General features: G+C 51.2%; 1 protein-coding gene across 2 annotated transcripts in view; it reads left to right on the top strand.

Moving 5' to 3' along the window:
- The window catches only part of KIF26B (kinesin family member 26B), a 477,608-nt gene that overhangs the window by 41,240 nt on the left and 411,430 nt on the right, over window positions 1-24,938 (top strand). The window contains exon 1 of one of the 2 annotated variants that reach the window (XM_045048974.1): window positions 20,876-21,050. The exons of the other annotated variant lie outside the window; for it this stretch is intronic. The gene's annotated coding sequence lies outside the window, so the exon portion shown is untranslated. Of the gene's footprint in view, window positions 1-20,875; window positions 21,051-24,938 lie in introns of those variants that run through there. 2 annotated transcript variants of the gene reach the window in all.

Genomic DNA, 24,938 nt, shown 5'->3' with positions numbered 1-24,938 from the left:
AAAGGTTATTAGCCACCTGGATAATTGCACCTTTATAACTTTTAAGACAACCACCCAGAGGCAGAGGATAACTGCAATAAATGGCTTGTAATTCTAGGTCTTAGATCTTTGCTTTAACATAAAACCAGCTTTCTGCTTCCTTAGATTCACAACCTGAAGAAATCAAAGCGAGACATTAGCAGAAGTCATTAGCTGCTATTGAAAGCATGTTCTGAGGCAGAGGCGAGTCTCCCTTTTAGGGCACGTGGGGGTAAGGGGATGCATTTGAAATTTTGCCTGTGCTGCCGTAGGGATTCGTTTAATAGGGAGAATTTTCACCCCCCCCCCCCGCCCCCGGCTGTTTTGCACCACAGGGGTGTGATTGTATCTGGGGAGGCCGCTTGACCTGCTGCTTCTGGGAGAAGACTTGCATTTCCTGTGGGGTTTCAAAGTTGCTCTGGTTTGCGTCGCTGCGATGTTATAAGTCTCCCTGACTGTGGAGAGGCGGGAGGGCTGTTGGTCAACCCTTACGGCGGCCTGTGGGGCGTCAGAATTACAGAACAGCTTTAGCGAGGGTTGTATGCACTCCAGTATCCCATTTGGACGACTGGGTCCTTCGTCCGTCGCCTCCCCCGGCCCCTGCACACAGGCATGTTCGTAGGACGTGGGACCCTCTGGCAGAGAGCGCTCCCTTCTGTATCACTGGGCCCTCCTAACACTACCCTCTGTCCTAACGCAGTTCGCAGCCTCCTGAGCAGCCTGTGCCATCAGCTCCGAACCCGACGCGGGGCTCAAACTTACGAACCGTGAGATCGTGAACCTGGGCCGAAATCAAGAGTCAGACACGTAACTGACTGAGCCACCCAGGTGCCCCTTCAAAATATTTCTTTCCATTAAAAAAAAAAAATTGCTTTTTAAAGTAGGCTCCATGCCTGACACGGGCTTGAACTCACGACCCCGAGATCAAGAGTCACATGCTCCCACCCGACTGAGCCAGCCAGGCGCCCCGTGTTTGTTGATCATCCTGGTGGTCTTCCAAGATGTGTTACCTTTGAATCTCCACTGGAAACGCCCTAACAGCAAGGATTTTAAGCTGTGACAGCAGGTCATGGGGCAGATACTTGCGGTCGTGTGTGGAATGCCTTCCCGGGACTTGGAGTTAGCGCACAGCGAGCGTTTGTCCCCTTTTAAAGATTTTCAGGATTTTCTTACCCGTGTTTCAGGTGGAATCAGGAAGTGGACTTTTTGTGTCTACAGTTTCCATAATGCATTTCCTCCCACCTCCTAGTGGTGCAGCAGGAAAGGGCCGCCCCCCACAGCTGTCTCCTTGTCCCCAGCCAGCCAGCCTCCTCCTGCACTCCTGGTATCTACTCCCGGGCATCAGGAAATGTTCTGAATGCGTGGTGGCCATGTCCATATTCCAGCGGCTACGGCCAAAGAGAAGGAGGGTTAGGTGGTAAAAGCGCTTCTGGATAAAGCTTTCGTGGGAACCCCTGTCAAGCGTGACTTCTAGAATGTCGTCAGGACCTGGGTCCCTTCCCCAGAGGAAGATGGACCCCAAGCTGTTCACGTCAAGCTCACAGAGAGTCAGCAGTTAGCTCGTGTCTTCACGCTAAGATGTTTTAGGTTGATTTCACATTTCCTTCTGGAAGCTTTGCCTGCCAAGCTCAGGCAGGCGGCAGTGAAACAGTAGTGGTGGGACCTGGAGAGGGGTCTCCTGAGGGGCCTGGAAGACCCATCGGGTCTAGAAAGCAGCACACGCAAAATCACATTGGAGCTTCATGGGTGATAATGATTCACATATGAAATATTCCAGCTGGAGCACGCAGTAGAAGTAGTATTTGGAACACCACCCTAGAAACTCTACGGATTTGAAATTGTAGTGAAATTCATCTTCTGTGTTGTAAGGCGCTCTTAAAATTCCTCTTATGGCTCTGTCTCAATCTCAAAGCAAATAATTGCCCTTAAAGTTTCAGGTTTTTATCTCTTTCTTGCACAGGGTTTTATACTGTGAGATGCTTCTTAATTGTTCATCAGCAGCCCTGATTGGAGCTATAAAGGGGAGTGCATGTGTTTGTTTAACCTCCTTTGTAAACTCAGGCCACTGGGGTACCTTCTAGCACACGGTCTCCCCAAACACTGGATTTTGTGCACGCCAGGGTAGCAGATTCTTGAATAGAATCACTGTAGTTGTTTGTCTCTGTGAACGCAGTTTACTCGAAGCACGGTATGCCGGAATTATTTCTGTAATTCACGGCGGTGTTATCATTAAGGTGTGTGCAAAGGACACTAATTCCTGTTCTACGGGATAAAACAGCCAAGGCACAGAAATAATTCTGCCTTATTGAATCTTCTCATAAGAATCTAGGGGAAATAGTGCTTGAGGTACACCATAATAATAACAATATGCTCAGCCAGGTACACCAATTACCCTAAGAATGATGTGGGTGGGGACCGCATTCCCGCAATGATTACATAACTGTGATTCACCTGGGAAAGCCAGCAGCCATGTGACATTGCTTCTGAAGCAGCCCCCCCATCCTCCCGGGTAGCTGCGTCCATGATGGTTCCACCACCCAGTCTCGTTCGGGGCCGACGGAGAACCGGGCCAGGTGTCCAGGGTCCTCTTCGTTGACTCTTGCTGTGGGTTCCCTCGCACACGCTCCACCAATGTCCTGAGAAGCCAGGGTCCCTGGTCCATTGCCAGTGCCCTGCCAAGGCTGAGGACCTTAGCTCCGGGGAGAAATGGAGTCACTGGGTCCAGAAACAGGGTGTGAAGCCTGGAGCCTTGATCACACCTGCATCCAGCATGGTCCCTGCTTCTTGTACCGGTTGTATGTGTCCCGGGCACCCTCTGCTGTCCTCGCGTTTCTCGTGACATGTCTTAAACGGGTTTTCCTGGCGTGAGGTGAGGAGGAGTGGGTGTAGGAGACAGCTGTTGAATCAAATAATGTGTCTTCTTCATGGAATAACGTGTTCTTTTTATTTATTTATTTTTTGAATGTTTATTGTTTTGGGGGGGGAGGGGCAGAGAGAGAGGGAGACACAGAATCCGAAGCAGGCTCCAGGCTCTGAGCTGTCAGCACAGAGCCTGACGTGGGACTCGAACCCATGAACCGTGAGATCATGACCTGAGCCAAAGTCCAGAGTTGGATGCTTAACCCACTGAGCCAGCCAGCCCTACCCCCCCCTCCCCCCCAGTCACCCAGCGCCCACCTAACGCACACATACATGCATTTCTCACACGTCACATTTTTACTCTCAGATGCTTTTGGTAAAGAAAAGCGCACCTTTCTGTCATGGGTCAGTCCTGTCCCCGCCAGGTGTGCCCATCGCTGGGTCTGCTGAAACGGGCTTCCAGGCTGATGGAAAAGTCTTGGGAACGCCGCCCCGGAGGGACGTTCACTGGTTTCCTTTTTCAGCAGGCTTCTTTTCTCGGTGGATAATTAATTCCCTGTGAGCTAATCAAGGGCTCCTCGGATGGAGCCCCTCTTCGAGTCTCACCTCCGTGCCAGGGACGCTTTCTTGGCAATTGAAACCAGAGCAATAGACTGGCAGTGGGACCGTATTTGGCGAGGGGTAAAACAACCCGTGATTGCACGTAATTGCAGCAAACAATTTTGAATTTTATTAATGAGGTGCTCCAAACAGCATCTTTTAGCCCATTGTCCCATTAACAGCGGATTCACTGGAGTTCAGGGGGCTGTAACTTACATCGGTCTTCCCCCTCTGAAGGCACCTGCCCCTGTAGTCCGTAATTGACACAAGTTTGTCATTTTCAGGAATGGTTCTTCCCGGAAGCTGTAAAATGAACAGATTTGTTGGAGAGCCGCGTGGCTTTAGCCTCGCGCGGAGGGCCAGTTGGCGGTTTCTGCTTGGAACCTCTTTCTTTTCCTTAGAGGCGGTGTGGGCACAGAAAGTCCTCAGGTCCACGGTTTTGAGGAAGGGGCCCAGGGAGGCAAGGGGATGTCTTATTTACAGCACGAGCTTCTTTCCCAGCCATTTGTTTCCTCCCACCCAGCGTGCAGCATGTCCGGGTTAAGTGGGGTTTTCGGGGTACCCAGGAAGGCTTCTGGGGTAGGAGAAGAGGCAAGGTGGGGAGCTGTGTGCCGTGTTAGCTGTCGGCTGCTCCTTCCCTCAGCGTCGTAGCTCGAAATACGGCATGTGTGGGTGTTAGTCTAACGGAGGAGAGAGGTCCAGTCCGACACACATGGAGAACTGGAAAGGAAGAGACGTACTGATCATCAGAAGTTTCCGAGGGGGACGTAGGACGTAGACAGAGGACTTAGATTTTGCCCCTTGTGTTTCGGGTGAGCCAGGAGGGCTTCCTGGAGAGGCTGGCCTGGGGGATAAGCATTGCAGGCGCGAACTCAGAGAGCGCTGGGTGCCCACGTGCCGCTGGCTTTGGCCTGGAGGTGAGCTAGGTACAAGGACGGGGCTGGAGGTCAAAGGGGAAATGTAGGTTGCAGCAGGGCATGGGGGTCTTGAACACCAGGCTAAAGATGGCACTTGATTCACTGGCCAGGAGGTGTTCCTAAAAGGCTTTTGAATATCGGGTCATGTGGTCATTCTGATGATGAGGGGGCTTTGTGCAAGATGGACGCAGAGGAGAGGTGTGGCCGCCTCATCTGGTCCTTGGGCCGCTGTCAGGATGTGCTGCGGAGCCACAGGCGGGAAGATCATCCTTCGGCAGCACAGGGGAAAGGGACCCTTTGAGCAACATCTTGAGTGTGAAACAGGCTCCAGGCTGCCAGCTGTCATCACAGAGCCCGACGCAGGGCTTGAATTCACGAACCGAGAGATCGTGGCCTGAGCCGAAGTTGGACGCTCAGCGGCGGGTCCTTAGCCATCTCTGGTCGTCTTCACTGCTGTGTGGAAACCTCGGCAGGTGCAGAGCAGCAACTGAGGGTAATTCCCCGACGCTGCTGGTTCTGCGGGAGCCTCTGGCTTCTTTCTTCCCCAGAGGAGCCTCCCAGATGAGGGAAACCCTTTCGGAAGACCCATTTGGCTCCTGACAGCTAGCAATGTTGCTTCCTCCTGGGGATACCACGGCCTTATTTATTTCTTGAGACCAAAAATCTATCCCGAGGAGCCATGGCAGTTTTAGAGCTCACACCGAGAGGCTGTTTGCACGGGCTCTGTGTTCTCTCGGGGAGATGGCTCCAGCAGGGGGCTGAGAGAGGAAGACCGCCGACTGTTGCTAAACTCGGTGTCCCTTGTGAATAACAAGGCCCAGCTTCCAGCCAGACTGGGGTCTGCTGCACTGGGCGTGGGGTGGGAACAGCCACCACGCGCTCCCCAGATAGCTGTCTGAGCCCCTGTGTGGCCCAAAGCTCTCCCAGTTAGTAATGCCGTAGAAGGCCTCTCCCTTCTGGTGACGGGCCCATCTCCAGACCCACCACAACTGTCTAGCTTTCTGCCTGTTGGCGGGACCAGAAATGATCTGTCTGTGAGGTCAGCTTTAAAAAGATCCAGGGCAGGGGTGCCTGGGTGGCTCAGCCGGTTAAGCGCCTGACTTCAGCTCACGTCATGATCTCGCTGTCTGTGAGTTGGAGCCCCAAGTCGGGCTCTGTGCTGACAGCTCGGGGCCTGGAGCCTGCTTCGGATTCTGGGTCTCCCTCTCTCTCTGCCCCTCCCCTGCTCGCACTGTGTCTCTCTCCCTCTCTCTCTCTCTCTCTCAAAAATATGTAAGTGTTAAAAAAAAAAAAAATGAAGAGACCCAGGGCACTGAAAGGAGCCCTCTCTGGGGGAGGACAATGTGGTGCCTTCTGTCCTGTGGAATCCCGTTTTCCATCTGAACTTGGGGCTCTTTTCCACGTGCCTGCGTGGGGCACCTGTTCACGGACTTGGCCTCTGGAAGAAGCTCGGCTGTGACAGTCATGCTGTGTTTCTAGGCCCAATTCTGGATATGCCTTGTTCGTTATTTTGTCCCTTATGCTCGTTAGTATTTCCCAAAGAGTTCATGGTAATTTTTTATAAATTAAAAAAAAAAAAAAAAAGCCTCTTCTCTTTCTCTTCTGCTGCTGTTTTCTCCCTTTGCCCACAAACAGGGAAAGAACTTTCTGTCAGGATTCATTTAATTTTCTCTTGGGAGCAGTTTTTTTTTTTTTTTTTTTTTTTTCTTCTCCGTTTCTCAGGAAATACAGCCTGACTTGCTGTAGGCACCAAACCCTATCAGATGTTTTTCTTTTCCACTCCGCGCATGTGCGCCCGGGGAAGCGAGCGGCTCGGGACGTTTGTTCCTCAGGGAACGGGGTGGGACGTGGGAGGGGGCTCGGCGCCCGGGGATCGTGAGAGGGGGTGCTCCCCACCCCGAGGCTGTCGGGAGGCTGGAGGCAGGGAGCACCCCTTAGCCGCACCCAGGACGCCAGCCCCCCTCCCGGGCCCTCCCAGACTGGAGCGTGGCCTCTGGCTGAGCGCTTGGTGATGTCACGTGCGGAGGCTTCCATGGGAGAAGCACTTTGGCCACGTCTCGCTCGGGAGAGAACTGTATTGTTCATCGCCATTGCGAAGGCTGGGAATTGGAGGCCCAGAGGGAGTAAGTGATTGCTCACGACCAAATAGAAGGTGGTGGGACTGGGGCTTGAAATTCCGTCTTCACGGCCCACGGCGGCGGCTGCTGCTTCCCCTGGGGATGGGTGCAAACCCCTGAGGGTCCTCTCTGTCTTCTCCCTTCCGGACAGCGCTGTCACCCTCCCCACTCCTCCCGGCCCCCTACTCGCAAATAGGTTCTGATGCCCGGAGTGGGTTTGGAGTGACAAACGCACGAGGTTTTCTGTCCCCTCCCTTCGGGGACACTGCGTCGCCCCAGCTCCTACCGGGTGCACGGGGGTTTGCCTTTCTCCTTTGACGCCGTGGAAAAGCCGCAGCCCAGCGGGCTGCGTTCGGCCATCCCGCTGGTGGGAATCCGCACGTTGCCCCTGGTTTTGGACCCACGGTCTGTACACGTGGCACCCCTTGTGCGAAGTCACCCCGAGAGGTGTCCCCGTGGCGGGCCCAAGCTGCCTGCGCTGGCCTGTCCCCCTTCACCCCCGCTGCTAGTTATCACGGTGGCTCTTTAGCGGAATACCAGCCACTTAATGAGTGCTTAACACCCACGAATTGAATAAAATTATTCTACAGCTGGCGTCTTCCATGACTATAATTACAAAAGGATTCCAATCATCATTTATGGGTGTTCTCCCCGGAGCGAACACTGAGGAAGGCGTTGACCCAGTTCGTTGAAAGCTCGAGCTGATAAACAACATTAACGCACGTTCGGGTCTATTGACCGATGTCCTTTAAATCAGTGGGGTTTTCCAAGGTGGGGGGGGACCCCTAATGGAGCCAGACCATTATTATTTCTTTTTTTTTTCAATTAACCTAGTTCAATTTCAAGTTCCTTTTGGTTCAAAACAATTTAGGTCAATCTCAGATTTTTAAGAATGAATCTCTGGAGGGAAAGGAAATTAACTGGGCCCTGAGGGGGCTCGGCTACCACAATTAACCCCAAAAGACAGACTGTCAGGCTGATGGGGGGCCTGGAGAGGGGCCGTGTGACCACTTCAGGCCATCTTCTCCCGCGGAGACCCTGGCGGGGACGGCCTCTATTCTAGCTCGCTGCCTGCTGGAATAAACCCTGCCTGCTACGGGGCCTTGCTGACGTCTTCCTGTTTCTCAGGCTCTTCCTGTCTTTGAAAGTGGACTGTTCTCTCGCCTCCTGAGAAGAGGGGTCAGGGGCCTTCACTCCCGGGGATCAATGGCCAGGGGACCAGGGTGCAAGAGACGCCCCAGGGAGACTTCGGGGGAATGTGCGCTGGGGAGAAGGGAATGGTCCGACGCGGTCATTCGCTGGCCCCAGGGCCCCAGATGAGGAGCAGAGCTCCTCGGAGCCTTTCCCCATCTCATGCGGCCGTGTGCTGCACCTTCCCGACTGCCCATCGAAGGATGTGGAGCCTCAGCTCCGAGCTCCTGGCTGAGGGCATCCTTATACCCGGAATGCAGGTTTTTCTAAGGTTGGAAGTCTAAAATGTTTTTAACATCTATTTATTTTTTGAGAGACAGAGACAGAGCACGAGCCGGGGAGGGTCAGAGAGAGAGAGGGAGACACAGAATCCGAAGCAGGCTCCAGGCTCCGAGCCGTCGGCACAGAGCCCCACATGGGGCTCGAACTCAGGAACGGTGAGATGGTGACCTGAGCCGAAGTCGGACGCTCAACCGACCGAGCCACCCAGGCATGCCTAAGGGTGGAAATCTAAAATGCAGTTCCCTCCTTCACACGGAGTTAAGACGCCCTCAGGCCTTCTGTGCCCCTTCCCGTGACACGTTTTCCCCACGGGGGCCAGAAGCTGAAGTTTCGTCAGCGGGGAGACGATCATCTCAGAGGAAGGATGGTCCCCGCACACTTGAGTTCGTAACTGGGTGGAGACCCGAGGAACGGGAGGCCCGTCCGAGGTGGTTATTCAGTGGCTGGGACTTACCGCTGCCTGGCGGATGCTTGCCGTGTGTTCGGCACTTAGTGCTTGTGTTCTCGAATAGGTAGTGTCCAGACCACGCGTGTCGCAGAAAGGCCCACACCCTGAAGACTAGTCTCTTGGCAGTTGGTTTGCAGTCTCCAGAAAGTGGAGGCATTGAGTTTCCTTTCTGGAGGCCGGTCCCTCTTTCGCCCCCATTCCCCACCGGTTTCCAGAACTGGGACCTGAGTTCGAGGCCAGACTTTGCATTTTCCATTTCCTGGTCTCGGCTGGCGGGGGGCGTGGCTCACGGTGTCCGTCCCCCCGGGACGGCTAGTGTCCTGTATTAAGGGGAGACGGTGCCCACCCAAGGCCGGCTCTTCCTCCTTCTCTGCACGTAAAGGAGCTTCAAGAATATAAAACACCAGTGGTCACAAAACCCTTTTGGCCACACCAACGCGTGTCTCCCATTTCGTTCTAAGCGAAGGATGCTTTCTTGCTGCCAGGACCCCCCCAGACAAGTCCCGTTTGGACAGAGGTGACTACCAACTAAAGAGAAATTTTAAAGGGAAGATCCTTCCGCCGCCCACGAATGTATGTGGCTCTCGTGTCACCACAATGGCCCCGGTTTCCTGAACTGAGAAATGCTGGCCTTCTTCCTGCTGCCCGATGTCATTTGGTGCCTCTTCTGCAGCCCACTTGGAAGGGGAACCTTTGATGTTGGCGCAGGTGAGGTTCTCTGTGATGTTCTGACCTGCAGACTCATAGGGAAAACGAGTGTTTTGTATTGTCTCCGCCTCCTGGTTTGAATTTTGCTTCACTGCCCGCCTCTTTTGGCGTGTCTGGCCTTGAGGTTTTTCTCTTCATGGTTCCGTCTTTCATTCTTTTCTGAGATGATTGGCCCACAGCCGTCGCTTTCTCCTCCAAGAGTCTCCCAGGCCCCCTCAGAGTTTGTAAGTGGCTTCTGTCCTTCTTTCTCAGTGTCGACTCCGTTTAAAACAGTCAATATTTTCTTTAAGAAAAAGTTTTTTAAGCATTTATTTTTGAGAGAGAGAGAGAGAGAGAGAGAGCGAGTGGGAGGGGGTGTAGAGACGAGACACAGAATCCAAAGCAGGCTCCGGGCTCTGAGCTGTCAGCACAGATCCTGACGTGGGGCTCGAACTCACGAACCGTGAGATCATGAACTGAGCTGAAGTTGGATGTATAACTGACTGGCTGAGCCAGTTATTTTCTAAGTGCCAGTCGTGTCCCCACACCAGGCCGGGAGCTCTGACAGCAATGGAGGTGAGCAAGCCGCCGTCCTGTCCCTGGGAAGCGTGTGGTTTACTGGGGGTGTGGGGGTGGGAAAGTGGTGCGTGTGTAGCGTGTGGGGTTTGGTAGAGCTGGTGGAGAAAGGCTGGACCACAGGATGGGGGCTCAGAAGAGAGGGCATTGTGTCTGACGGGTTGACGAGGAAAGGCTTCTTGGAGGAGGTGACGTTTTAAGTTGGCCATGCTGACCTCTTCTCTCTGCTTCAGTCTTTCTCCTTAGCCATTCCCTCCGGTTCTCTTCCCTTTCCCCGGACTGAAAGTGCTTATCCTCCGCTTGGCTCAGGTCGTGATGAAAGGCATCCTCAGGCTCGGTTTACGTGCCAGTCCGATGGCAGCACCGTGCCAATCTGATGGCGGCATCAGGGGAGAGAGTGGCGGCCGAGTGCAGTTGGCCCTTGAACAACCTGGGTTTGAATTGCAGGGGTCCATGGTTCCGTTTTGTTCCGGCAAATACAGTACAGTCCTGTAAATTATTTTCTCTTTGTTACGATTTTTTCTTTTTAAGTTTAGTTGTTTTGAGAGAGAACGAGTGGGGGAGGAGCAGAGAGAGGAGAGAGGGAATCCCAAGCAGAGCCGGATACATGGCTCGAACTTACAAACCACGAGATCATGACCTGAGCTGAAATCAAGAGTCAGATGCTTGACTGACTGAGTCCCCCAGATGCCTCATCCTTATGATTTTAAAAACTCCTTCCATTTCTCTGGCTTACCTCGTGGTAACAATACAGTATATACTACTCATGGCATACAAAATAATGTGTTAACTTGTCATGTCATCAGTAAGGCTTCCAGTCAACGGTAGACTATTAATAGTCTAGTTTCGGGGGAGTCACACGGAGGGCAGGGTGTCAGTACCCCAGCCCCCATATTGTTCAAGGGTCAGCTGTACTTCCAGGGTCTGGCTCCTGGGTGACCAGCCAGGTGACCCGATGTGATGTGGTCTGAGGAGCCTTCCTTCCCTGGGGTGTTGTGAAGATGTCAGGAAGAATTCCTGTGGAGTAGATTCCGTTCCTGAGAGGAAAAGAACTCCCAAATTACTGAACATGCCTCTTTGACAGAAGGGGATCTCTTGGTTGAGGGCGCCCAGAGCCAGAACTTCCCTCCCTCCCATTTCTGGAAGCCTGGGGCCACTTTTCCTTCTCTGAGGATTCATTTCATTTGTTAGTTCACTCATTTGTTTGTCCATCCATCCATCCATCCATCCATCCATCCATCCATCCATTATCCATCCATCATCCATCTACCTACCAGTCCATCCATCATACATCCACCCACCCACCCATCCATCCGTCTATCTGTCCATCTTACCAACCACCCATCTGTCCATCCATCCATCTATCCACCCACCCATAATCTACTCATCCATCCATCCATACACCCATCCATCCACCTATCCATCCACCTATCCATCCATCCATCCATCCATCCATCCATCCATCCATCCATCCGTTCATCTGTCCATCCATCCATCTGTCCATCCTTCTATCTATCTATCCATCCATCCATCCATCCATCCATCCATTTTCTATCCATCATCCATCTACCTACCAGTCCATCCATCATCCATCCACCCACCCAACCATCCATCCATCTGTCCATCTGTCCATCTTACCAACCACCCATCTGTCCATCCATCCATCTATCCACCCATCCATAATCTGCTTATCCATCCATCCATCCATCCATCCATCCATCCATCCATCCACCTATCCATCCATCCATCCATCCATCCATCCATCCATCCATCCATTCATCTGTTCATCCATCCATCCTCCCATCCATCCGTCTATCATTCCATCACATATTCATTCAGTGTCTGTTCCGTGCCAGGCATTACACTGGGGTCAGGGGCTGCAAAAGGGAACTGGAGCTGGTTTCTGCCCCTGATGGTCTTACATCCTTTAAGGTTGTATTTTGGACCTGGGAAGCTGGCATAGTAGAAATTGGGTCTCTGTGTATCACCTCTGTACTTTTGTGTCTCTTTAGAGACTTACACGATAATGTCTTCGATTATTTGAAAATGCGCCCTCTACGTTCATCGTGTGGAATGCTGTGATTTTGGCCTGACCTAATCTTCCTTTCAGGATTTTGTAATTAAAGGAGCCAGACCCCAGTGTCAGTCATAGTTGTAGTACTCGTTATTTCTCGAGGAGAAACCCCTTCTTCTTGAGTCCCATTTTTATTGGCTTGACTTGCTTCAATAAATTCCAAACCGCTCGACACTGCATTGATACCTTATGAAGATAAAGCACCACTTCTTTTAATGGAGCTCTTTGCAGGAGCAGATGTGTCTGTACCAAAGACAAGGGCAGGAGACAGGACTTGCGCTCGTCATCTCGAGCAGGGGAACTCAGAAAGATGGCGGCCCCTCTGCCCACCCTGCCCCCACCCTGTCCTCAAGAACTCCCGAAGAACAAAAGGCAATTCACATCCCGGAATATTACTTCTGTCGCCGTGGCACCAAACTATTAAAAATAAAACTGTCCCTCAAGGCAAAACATTTCATTTATTTTCCTTTGAACGAGTAACTTGTTTATTAAGATGAACTAAAGTGGCTAAGGCTAGATCGTACGCAGGCACGAAAAATTGATTTATGGTAGCCTTTCGGAAAGCGCGCTTTCTGTTCCTGGGAATTTATCGTTGGATTTTAAATGAAGAACTCGTTTAGTCAGATGGGGCGCAGCTCCCCTGGAAATTAGCCTAAGCAGGCTGTACGTCCCGGGGTAGGAGTCGACCTCTGTTCCTTGGCAGATTGCTTCTTTCGGACTGAGTCAGGGCGTTGAAAGATTTGCCTGGGTTTAGTGATCTTCAGGGAGGACTGTATTCTGGCCTCTAGTTTTTCTTGTTGGTTTTTCTTTTTTTCTTTTTTAACTGTTTCTTATGAAAATGTTTCACTTTTGCCTTTTCTCACATGAGACCGTCGTAGCAGCGTATCCATCACGGTTCTGAGAGACGCTTTGCTCTTCCTGACCCAGCTCAGAGGCATTCCTCCTGCAGGGAAGGTGTTGACCTCGGCAAGGAGGTTCCCCATTGCTCTGTGTTCATCTGGGGACGGAGATGGGATGGCGAATTCCCCTCTGAGGCCCTGTTTGTTCTCCAACGATAGAACTTGAGAGAAGAAAGGGCTATACATGGTTAAAAAAAACAACAACAAAAACTTGTACCCAACTCAGTAGCAAAACAGAGGAAACTTTGCGTTAAGGAGAGATGTTTTTTGTGTTCTGGAACGTTTTCCCTTGAAAATTTGGACAACGGATGGTTGTTATTCTGTTTTTTGGTTGTAATTGTTTTATTTTAATACCGCAACACGCGTATTATTTCCGACATGTAATCTCATGACATCCCCTGTCCCCCCCCCGCCCCCAAGAGTCCCGAGTGGTTGCCTGCTAAAGATATTAACCTCAGTTTTGAGACGACAAAACTGAAGTTCAGAGTGGCTTCCTGACTTGCTTAACGGTAACGTTGGTCATCGCTGCCAGGGACTGTGCGTGCGCGCTTCTCCGCGTCGCCCTTGGTCACCACCACCCTGCCGGTTAGGTTTTCCGACCACCCCACTTTCACAAGCGAGCACCAGAGAGGCACAGGGAGAGTAAGTGAGTGCTCGAGATTAACCAGCCGGTGGCAGAGCTGGAACTTAGCCCGCCCTTTTTTCCCTCAGTCCCAATTTGGCGATCTAGTAATGTCATTTTGATCGGTGACTTTTGCACCATGCAGGGTGCCATTCAGTACCCATGTGTCCTGTGCACCGGGCAGAGGGCAGAGGCCAGGCCTGGGACCCCTAGAACTCTGAGGCCGAGTCCCAGGCGTCTGGCTTTCTGTCATCGCATTCATGTCACCGAGCGGTGAAATGAGGCCCCAGGAGGAAGGCTGTGCCTGGGGCTTCTTGGTGGGGTGCCTTAGGGCCACCTCCGCGAATGGGGTTCCATCCCCGTGGTCTGCTTGGCCTAGGTGAGTAGGTATAGGATCCGTAGCTGTCACGGGACGGGGGTCGCTCAGGTGCAAACAGACGGAGTTCAGGGTCTCCTTCTCCTTCCTGCTTCCCCTTCTGCCCATCTGAGATGGGAGGAGAACGGGAGGGTGAGTGAAGAGACAGAGGCAGGTGTGGGGGTTTCACCCGGTCGGCTGTGGGATCTGCCCTCCATGGGAGAACAAGAACCAGGTTTCGCCTTCGGCCCCGTTGCCAGCCCGGGGTGACCCCAGGAGCTATGTGGTGTGCTGTTGGGAATTCACGAAGCTGGGGACTGTCCGGGGAACAGACCGTTTCACTGGGGGTTTCACAGGTGTGCGCTAAGAATTTTCACCAACAAGTGTGCATTGTACCTTGCTGTAGGGGAGGGCTTTATATTTCCAAATCTGCGAATTAGTGAACAGGATGATCCTTAAATATTTTTTTAATGTTAATGTATTTTTTTTTTGAGAGACAGAGAGAGGGAGAATGGGGGGGGAGGGGCAGAGAGAGAGAGGGAGACCCAGAATCCGAAGCAGGCTCCAGGCTCCGAGCTGTCAGCACAGAGCCCGACTTGGGGCTCGAACTCATGAACCGTGAGATCATGACCTGAGCCGAAGTCGGATGCTCCATCGACTGAGCCACCCAGGCGCCCCAGGATGGGCCCTTTTAAAAAAAAGGGAGTTTGGGGGCAGAAATGAGCCACTAAAAAGTTATCGGTCGTCCACTTCTGCTTTTTGTATACATCCTGGCAAGCTCCGCGTGGCCACACCTGAGACCCTTCTCCCTGCATTCGTGTGGGCGGTTCTGACCTAGCCGTCTCAATTCGTGCGGATCCTTCGGAGACTGGGTGTTGCCAGGAGGGAGCATTGTGCACACACTTGGTTTTCTGGGAGGCGGCCCTCCCCCACGGTCACAAGCAGCTTGTTCTGACCCTGGGCTTCTCCCCGTCTGTCCGAGAGGTGAAAGCACTGTCGCTTCAAGAGGCACCAAACACCTGCTTGTATTAGGAACCAGCGCGTTAGCTGTGTCTTTCCCGTTTCCAGCCTGATCTTGGCCTTTCCTGACAGCTCCCCCCTTTCCAGCAGAGGCGGCGGTGGCGTGGCGGTGGCAGGGGAGAGGGGTGACGCCCCGCCCGGGCTGCTAGGACTGTCCCCATGGGTCTGGGTAGGCTTTTGGGGGGAGGGGCAGATTGCACCTGCCTCCACTCCTGCCAGCGTCTCTGAGCAGCTCCCTCGCCCGTGAGCGCCTTGATTTGCCTTTGCAGGTGGCGTGGGGACAGGTGAGACTCCACCAGGACGCTGGGCCTTCAGGAGGACCCCTGCCGGGTCCTTCCTGTGGCGCTTCTGGCGGTCCAGTTTGCATCGGCAGCCGGGTGGGTGACGCGCGAGGCGTGGACCAGAAAATTAAGAGGAACAGGGCAGGGCTTTCCTTTCTGAGAATTATTTGTCTTCCCCTTGACAGTTGAGACCAACAGTTAATAGTAAATCACGCCGATCGGGGTCTTAAGTCTTTCATATATGTTCACAGTCAGTCCTGCCGCAGCCCTGCAGGTCGTAGGGTGAGAATTATGACCACGGCTCCGTTTTTCCCAGATGCAGGAACGAGGCTCGGGGAGGCTAGGTGACCGAAGGAGAGGGATGTGGGTCTTTTGTCTTCACGTTCTCTGCTCCTCCCATTTTCCCTCCAGCTTTGGGTTCGAGAAGCCTCAGCCCCCAGCTTGGCGAGTAATTGCACCGTCGGAGTGGAGGGCTGCAGGGGGTGAGGAACCGGGTGTAAAATTTCAGAGCGATTGGTCATCTGTGATGGATGAGGATTCCCAAGGGAGTGTCCCTCACTAGTCAGGCATCGGGAGGGATAAGAAGTGTGACGGTGTGGTGTTCCAGTGAAGTGTGTGTGCGCGCGCGCGTGTGTGTGTGTGTGTGTGTGTGGTGGGCACTGTGGGAGATACGTTCTTCGAGGACACAATTCTGCCTCTTGCAAGGAAAGGCTGAGATTTTGCAGCTGGTTTTCCTTAACTAACAGCAACACCAGCACTGTTTCGCAAAGCCACAGAATCTCCAAACACAATGGAAATCCCAGGAGTGTAGGGTGTGGGTTCTGGGGCCTGGGGTGGGTGGGACAGGCTTGGGGAGGGAAGAGCACAACCCGAGCCGTTTTGTCCTTCCTCGGTAACGAATTTCACACGGCTCCACTGTCCTCATTTTGTCTGCGGGATGCCCAAATTTCAGCCTGGGAAAGAAGGGGACGGGGAAGGAGCAGGCCCCAGGGATCAGTGGCGGCCATAAAAACCAGGACGGTGGCATTTGGCGTGATTCTGACGATTGTCTTCCCCTCAGCTGGTGTCCGTTAAGCTCCAGAGCGACATTTGAATAAACAAGTTTGTTACTGGGAGATTAATTTTTTCCCTCCCCACCCGAACGTTTTCAAAACAGCAGCAACAGTAACAGTAAACAGGGGGAGATCATGTCGCCCGCGAGACTCGTGGGGCCAAACCAAAGAAAGAGAAGGAAAACAGGGACGAACGCAAGAACGGCATCTTTGGAAGGGGCTCCCCCGTCCCTGTGAGCGCTTGGCGAATTTGTTACGAGCCTGCCGGCCCCTGGCTCAGAAGTGGCCTGACTCCCCCCAGGTCTGAAGGAAAGGAACACCACGCTGTCTGCTGCTGCCTCTGCCCTGACTCCTCCCGCCTTACACTTTGGATTTGCATCCAGTCTGCCCAGTAGCCATGGATTCAATTCTGGGTTTGGAAGTAAAACCTCAGAAATGTGTTTTTTTTATCCTTTGAAGCCCAGGGAAGTCAGGACCCTGGGTTCTAGGTCTGGCTGTGCCACAAGCTAATGGGAAGTAGTTGATTAATTTTTAAGTTTATTTATCTGAAAGAGACAGCGCAGGTGCGGGGGGAGCAGGGGGGGCGGGGGAGAGAATCCCAAGCAGGCCCTGTGCTGTCGGTGTAGAGCCAGACGAGGGGCTCGAACTCACGAAACCGTGAGATCATGACCAGAGCCAAAACCAAGAGTTGGACGCTTAACCGACTGAGCCCCCCAGGTGCCCCAGCTGATGGGAATTTATGATCTATCAGTAGAGTCAGATGGATGCTCGAGGGGAGCTGGGGTCCAGGGCAGATGGGGCCACAGCTGTGGGAATACAAAGAAGACGAACCGTAATTCTCCCCAGGTGTGAAGCACATAACTCTAGAAGATATTCTTGTCCAAGAATATCTTGTTCAAGATATTCTTGTCCCCCCCACCGCTAATATGTGTAGGAAGAGGTACGTTGTAATGGTTAGATATCACATGCCAACATAATGAGGGGAGAAAGAATCTTAACATAAGGGGTCTGGAAAGAACACCGAAAGATAAATACATATACTCTGGAGGGAGTAAATGATTCATTGTAGAAAATGAAAGTCCGAAAGGAAGAGAAGGAAATACGGGTGAATTTTTATTGGATCTCAGAGCGGGGAGAGCCTCATGTAAATGGCAAGGGAAGAAAAATCAAGGAACAAGGCTGGCGGATTGAGTCGCGAATTGCACAGACAAGCACATTCATAGCCTCACAACGCAGAGCCTTGAAACAACACCAACACCACCACACCGACGACTGCTGAGAGAGTGGATGCACTGTAGAGAGTGGTTCACACGGTGGGATTTTAAAAATTGTAGCCAAAACGAATGCCTGCAGGGACACACAGTGATCTGGAGGAATCTTAGCAGTGTAATATTAAGTGCAAAGAAGGTTACTTGCAGCACAAGAGCATTTAAAAAGTTATATTTAAGTTGAGGTTTGATTGACCAACTAGTCTGTCAGTTTCAGCTATACGACAGAACAATAGCGTGTTTACCCCTGAGTTTAATAGAAGTTTCACAGGTTAAGTAGAGTTGGAAGGATTTTACAGTAGACGCCTGTATCGCCCACCCACTGGTTTGTACCTTTCACATTTGGTTTTATTTGCTTTTCTGCGTATCCCGCCAGCCTTTCCCTTCATCCGGTGGTTCTCAGCTGGGGGGTGAGTTTGCTCCTCAGGGGACCCTTGGGCAATGTCTGTGGGCATTTTTGTTGGGCACAACTGGAGGAGCAGGCTGGTGGCATCTCGCTGAGGCCAGGTGTGGCTCAACGCGCCGCATCGCACAGGACCGCCCCCGCCGCAAAGAATTATCCAGCCCCGAACCTGAGTGGTGCTGCGGTCGAGGAACCCTGCATTCATTTCTCGATCTCACTTTCTGATGCATCTCAGAGAAGTTTGGAGACACCCCGCGGGACATGATCATGGCCTCAGAAAGTCCTCTCTCGGCCCCTCGCGGTCACGCCCCTCGGACCCCCCACCCCGGAGCGACGCTGTTCTGATTTTCTGCAGCGCAGATGATTCTTGCCTGTTCCGGAACTGCATATAAACGGAAGCATAAAATAGACGCCTTCCTGTGTCAGAGTCCTGTCAGGTGTGAGGCACAGCAGTGCTCAGGGTGTTCAGAGCCCCTTCGGGGGGCCCGGATGTCTCCGTTAGTTTCATAACAACGCTAGGACTTTTCTCACCCTTTACATCACGTACCTTGACATTGATGGAGCAAAGGCATCGGCAGGTGCACTGGGGCTGTGGCACCAAACTGTACTTACTTGTTTGCCCCACACCTGTAGAAAAAGAAGCTGGTATTTGATTAAGAATGCCCATGGTGACGGGGCGCCTTGGGTGGCCCAGTCAGTTGAGCGTCCCACTTCGGTTCAGGTCACGATCTTACAGTTTGTGGGTTCGAGCCCTGCGTCGGGCTCTGTGCTGACAGCTCAGAGCCCGGAGCCTGCTTTGGATTCTGTGTCTCTCTCTCTCAGTCCCCCCTCTGCTTGCACTCTCTCTCTCTCAAAAGTAAATAACATGAAAAAAAATAATTCTGGATACTTGTGTCATCATGAGCTTGATCGCTGCTCAGCACCTGAAGGCTTTTCTCATGAGATGGGTGGCGACTTTAACACATCTGGTTTTTAAAGTAATGTAGATTTGGGGCACCTGGGTGGCTCAGTCGGTGAAGTCTTCGACTTCGCCTCGGGTCATGGTCTCGTGGTTCGTGAGGTTGAGCCCCGCGTCAGGCTCTGTGCCGACAGCTCGGAGCCTGGAGCCTGCTTCAGATTCTGTGTCTCCTCCTCTCTCTGCCCCTCCCCTGCTTGTGCTCTCTCTCTCTGTCTCTCAATAATAAATAAACGTTAAAAAAATTTAAAAAAAAAGAATAAAATAAAATCTCGTAGATGGCACGTACCAGGATGTGGAGATTCTGCCTAACTCAGTGAATCGCTGTTTTCCGGATGACCCGTGTATGACGTTACATCATACGTGGTAAAAGTTCCTTTCCAAGGGTAAATGGACCAAGGAATTTTCACGTAGCAGAGTATGAAAAGTCATTGCATGGTTTCAGGTGCCCCATTGAAACTACCCTTTAAGAAACTGCCACTTGTGAGGTTTTGCTTTGTATCAAAGATGAATAGCCATGATTATCTGAAAAGGCTATTAAAATGCTCCATTTTCCCCCTGCGTATCTGTGTGAGGCTGAATTTTCTTTACATGCTGTAACTACAAAAACCAATCACGACAGATTGGATGCAGAGGCCGATAGGATATCTGGCCTGTATTCTATTAAGCCACACATTAAAGAGATTTGCAAAAATGTTTAAAAAAACACACATTTGTCATTCTTCTTCTTTTTTTTTTATGGCTTGGGGAAACATAATTATATTTCTCGAGAACATTAGTTTGTAATAGGTTTGGTGTATCATATTTAAATGAATTAATACATATCTTGGAATGTCCTCATTTTAATTTCTATTATTATAAAATAGAAGCCACATAAACAAAAGCATTTGGGTGTTCTCAGCACTTTAGAGGGTAAAGGGGTCTTGAGGCCAGAACTTTGTGCACCACTGATTTTCATAATGCATTTAAGATGTGCGTGTTACTGGCTCAGTAGTTTATTCCTTTATATCGTGATACGTACAGGTTTTTCTCCGTGTCCGAAAGTAGAGCATTCTTATTAAAACTTTCCTAGGCTGAAATGGCATGAAGCAAAGAAGCAATTTCTATTCACCTGCATGGGAAAATCTTTGAGCATTCCTCGACCCCCAGAATAACCTCTCTCAGGTTTTTTTTTTCTGGTACCGTAGGACACATCTTGCTAGGGGATGCGCAGACTAAATGGAGATCAAGCACAGATGCTCACAGACACAGGTCACAGTCTGGAGGCTGGACGCCGAGATGCCCAGTGGGGTTCCGGGGAAGGAGCTGGGCTCAGCCAAGGCTTGCTGCTTGGCGGCGGGGCAGGGACGCTGCCTCTATGGCACTTAGCGCAAAATAAACGCTGATCGTATTTGCACTGTTTGCCTGTTTTCAGAAAAGCAAAAGTCCTCTTTAAATTTGGCTAGATGTAAGGCTCTGTAAAGCCCAGTTAAAGCGCCAGATAGTTTATAAAACAAGGAGAACGATACCAGGTAGGGGGGCTCTTTCCAAAAGAAAACCACTTCCCAGAATCAGGATCTGTGGCAGGAGAAAGCATATGTCTGTGGCTCCCATTGGCTGCATCGGACGGGAGGAGTGAGGCTGTTAGGCCTGACATTTAGAAATCCCCCCTGGGAGTTATTTTTCTGTTGGGTTTCCTCTCACCCATCTCCTGCCGGCTTTCCTTGCTGTGGATTCTCCCCTCACTCCCAGGTCCGGCGCAGGTGGCTTGAGGCCAGCGAGGGGCTCCCGGAGCTATGATCGGGGGGGGGGGGGGGGGGGCGCCCCCCGGGGGGGGGCGCCCCCCGCCCCGCCCCGCCCCCAGTCCGTAGGGGAGAGAAGGATTTCAGCCCAAGTTTCTTCACCCTTAGCAAAGCACAACTAGCTTTTATTATTATTATTATTTTAGGACTTGGGATAAAAAGGGCCATAAAAACGAGAGCATAAAACAGCTTTTACCGAACAAACATTACGCTGATTTATTTGTGAGCGAAATCTGAACCATATGGTCTAGTTTCCCTTAAAACACACAAGGGGTTCAGGATTAAGGGAACAGGCACTTGGCAAATTTGTTCTGTGTTTCACTGAACTCATGATGTTAGAAAAAATAAAAGAGGGGTTCTCGGTGGTCCCAGGGTCGCTGAGTGCTTGCTGTGTGCGGGACGCGGTGCGGAGCGATTCCCATCCCCGGTCGGCGTTAGTCCTCCCCGCGGCCCCAGCAGGGGGCGCCTTCGCCCCCGGGGCAGCAGCCGCGCCCAGCGCGGGGCCTCACCACCTGTACGAGTTTTTGCCAGCACGGGGAAGGTGTGGAATCCAGGCTTTGTCCGACAGTGACAGCTTTTCCTCCTCCAATCCCGGGCAGTGAAAAGATGAAACTGAAAACGGGGCCGTGAACTCGGGGCCTGCAGGTGAGCTGGTTTCTCAGGTTGCAGGGCCAAGCGCGCGTCCCCTTGAACCAGCCCCTCCCAGGGGGAAGGGAAGCAGGGCCTTCCTGAGCGGCTGGGGGGCGGGGAGCGAGTCTTCTCTCTCAGCCACCCTGCCTGGGAGCCGCGTGCACTCGTGCGTTCGCGGGTGTGTGATCTCTGAATCTGGGAACGAGCAGAGCATTGCAGAGTCCCGCGCTGCCCGCCGCGATCGGGAAGGTGGACTTTTCACCCACGGCCTCGCAGATGCCTCGCAGACACCCGGGTGCGCGCCCCAGGCTGGTCAGGTGGCGTGTTTTCAGGTTCTTGAGATGCAGGCGGTCTGCTCTGAATGGACTGTCGGGGATGGAAGACTGTGGACTCCCCGTCAGCCCCTACCTATTCTAGGGACACTGCCTTTTCAGCCCGAGGTGACATGAGTATCAAGATGTGGTTGCTGAGGGCCATGCGTTTCTGGCTGAGCCGAGTGGCGGATGGGTCAGAAAGGAAGGAAGGGTATCCTTGTAAGGGGCAGGGTTGTACACTTGTAAAGTATAGGGTTCTCTACACTTGTATATTTCCGTAGCCAAAGTCACCTTTGTTTTCTTTTTAATTTTTGTAATGTTTATTTATTTTTGACAGAGAGAGAGAGAGAGTGAGCGAGTGCATGAGCAGGGAAGGGGCAGAGAGAGGGAGAGGGAGACCCAGAATCCGAAGCAGGCTCCAAGCTCTGAGCTGTTAGCACAGAACCCGAGGCAGGGCTTGAACTCGCAGACCGCGAGATCATGCCCTGAGCCAAAGTTGGACACTCAACCGACTGAGCCACCCAGGCGCCCCGGCCGACCTCACCGTTGTATCTAGATGTTTGTAAGGAAGAGCTGGCTTGAGGTCCGTATCTTCCCATGTGTTCTGAATTAAGAAACAAATGTCAGTCTCTTCCTTTCCATTGGGATCACCACGTACTCACCTGTGTGGTTAAAGAGAAAGCTCCCCACCTGTTTACTCCACGGCCGGGGGATTTCAAGTCTCCTGAACCCTCTGCCCAATGTTGCTGAAACAGTAGCTTAACAAATCTTCCAGGTGAGGGAGGCACATAGCCGCAGGTAAGCCAGCATGACGGGGAAGCTTGGCTGTGTCTTTGCAGCCAGACCTGAGGCCTGGCCTCCATTGTCTCCTCTGTCATGGCCTTTCTTCGTCTTACTCTGGTCACGTGGCCCCCTGGTGACAGTGCGTGCCTCTGGGATCCAATGTGTGCAAAGCCGCTGCCTTCTCAACTTGCTCCCTGCTGTGCTCCGGGGTGTGGCGCTGCGAATCAATAATGACAGGAAAGTGGGAAGAACGGTTACAATTTTAAACCCGTTGTTTCCTGAGCCACTAAACGTAGCAGACTTTGTTCTGTTTGGGTTCTTTTTCAAAAAGCCCACTGTATTTTTTTTCCCCCCAGACTCTGACTATATGGCTTATGGGAAACGGTGATACAAAATTCTTAGACCCGCCTTCAAAAGCCGCTTCGAAAGCCTTCAAAAGTCATATAAAGTGCACCTGCCACTGATAACATAAATTCCTTAGCAAACGGGTCCACCAGGAAGACCTCTTCCCTCTTCACTCTCTCTTGTTTCATCCGCCATCCCAGCAGCCCCTTCGTGCGTCCTCCTTCAGAGCCTTAGGGGTTCTCGACACCTGTGTATTTCCATAGCTGAAGTCACCTTTGTATCTGGATGTTTGTCAGGAGGCGCTGCCTTGAGGTTCGTATCTTCCCGTGTGTTCTGAATTAAGAAGCAAATGTGGGTTTCTTCCTTTCAATGATAAAGATGCCCTAGTTATAATTAGGACTAGAGGAAGGAGTAATAATAATATTAATGAGAGCAACAAAACACCCAGCATCGTGGAGTGCTTACTGTGCGCAGAAAGTAGTGGTTAGTGATCTACATCTGTTATCTCAATCTTTGCAACGATCCTAGGAGATAATCCCACCTTCAGTGTGCAGCTGGGACTTAGCAAGGTCACCTTGCTCACAAAGGTCACAGGCTGGGTAGGAGTGGAGCGGGGACGGAGGTCCAGGCTTGTCTGACTCCAGAACTGACCTCCAACCACCGCATGATACTGTCTTGCAAAAGCTGCCTGAAGCTTTAAGGAAACTAGACAAGGTTACATTCCGGCCATACGGACCGGTTTTACCCACACCTCTTTGGGTAGATTGTCACATTCCCCAAATTGTATTTTTAGGGAAGTTGCAAATTTCCCTTCCAAGTGATCTCTCGAGAGCCGGATGCCCTCTGCCCAGAGTGATGTAGGGATAATTCCTAAAGGAGGCACGTTGTATTTCATAACTCCTGATGGTAAGGAGCTCATTACATATAAAACTTGGAGGGGTAATGATAGAACTGTCCCCTGGAACCAGATCCAGTCTGGTCACCGATTTGGTCTTGGTGTTGTAACTTTGGTCTTGGCTATTCTGTTCATTAATCCGATGTGTACTACCGCGTTTGTGTATACTTTACTAACACTGTATTGTTGTATTCTTGTAATCTATAAGTGATGGGCACAGTGACTGTTGAAAGTGTGAGTTGAAGGAAAGGTTTGATTATTCTATAATCGGAGTGTTGCTTTGGACTTAAAGGGGCTGCCACCTAAGCCTGAATTGCTGTAATTTTCCAAAAGTCTCTATTCATGCTCCTGTTGGTGTGTATAAAGATTAACAAAGAGAGCAAATAAAAGCATTTGTAGCCCACGCCTGAAGTGTAACTAGGGGACAGGGAATACTATAAATCTCAGTTACATATAAATGGGGAAATAAACATCCAAGACCAGCAAAACCAACTTCTTAGCGCGCCCCCTCCCGCCAAAAAGTGCCGTTTGTTAAGATACTACGCTTTACTGTAGCAACAGAAGAGGGCGCTCTTGAACTACGTAGCTTAGTAAGCCACCCAGAGGATTTTAGGAACACCTGTTCTTACTGGTCTGGGAACATCCAAGTTATTTAGAAATGACCAGAAGATGATATGTAACATGCAGAAAAATGTACTGTAAAAGGAAAACAGGAAATGAGAACTAAAACCCTTCAGTGGAAGGAGTAGACTACACCCCCTTAAAACAACCACTAAGCAAATGAAACCTATAACACTCCTTTCAACATGAACTGAGTATTTGGAGAAAGAAAGCCTCAAATCGGAAATTTGAAAATCTCAAAATAGAAACAAAAGCCTGGAAGATCTAAAACGAGAGATTATGGCATGCAAGAAGGAAATTGAAGAGAAAGACAAAATCATCCCAGAGATAAAATTACAAGGTGTCCATTCAGGATCTTCTGAAAATATATTAAGGGATATGGAGAAGAGGAGCCGAAGACAGCCAAAATGAGGTGGAAAGGGACACAGAGATGGTGATTGACAGAAGATAGACAGTGAAGGTCCAACACACCGATAATTGAAGAGGAAAAAAGAAACAGATCGGTGGACTAAAATGGACTTTTAAAATTACAATCCAAGAATTCTTTCCAGAACAAAGAAGATGAGAATCTACATATTGGAAGTTTCTACATGTATTTGGGAAGACTGACCCAGAATGCTTAAATGCTAGACCTATCCTAATAAACTTGTAAGTTAAACATGATTAGGAAGAGAAGAGATGGAAGAGGAAGAGGAAGGTGATGAAAACACCTTTTCAGACGCCGCTGGGTCTGCAGGCAAAAATACTAAGTCACTTAAAAAAAAAGGAAGAAAATTAGGTTGATATCAGACCTGTCAATGCTGCATGCACAATATTTTCAAGAGACCTAAGGAAAGCGGGAGCTGAGGATTTTATATCCAGCAAACCTATCCTTCAAATATCAAGGCTATGGGGGAAAATGTTAATCTTACAAGCAGTCCGGGAATACCGTACCATCCACCCCTT

This window comes from Felis catus, chromosome F1, assembly GCF_018350175.1.
Source record: "Felis catus isolate Fca126 chromosome F1, F.catus_Fca126_mat1.0, whole genome shotgun sequence".
NCBI classification, from domain to species: Eukaryota; Metazoa; Chordata; class Mammalia; order Carnivora; family Felidae; genus Felis; species Felis catus.
The sequence above is the reverse complement of the archived record's forward strand: the minus strand, read 5'-3'. Positions and strand labels throughout refer to the sequence as shown.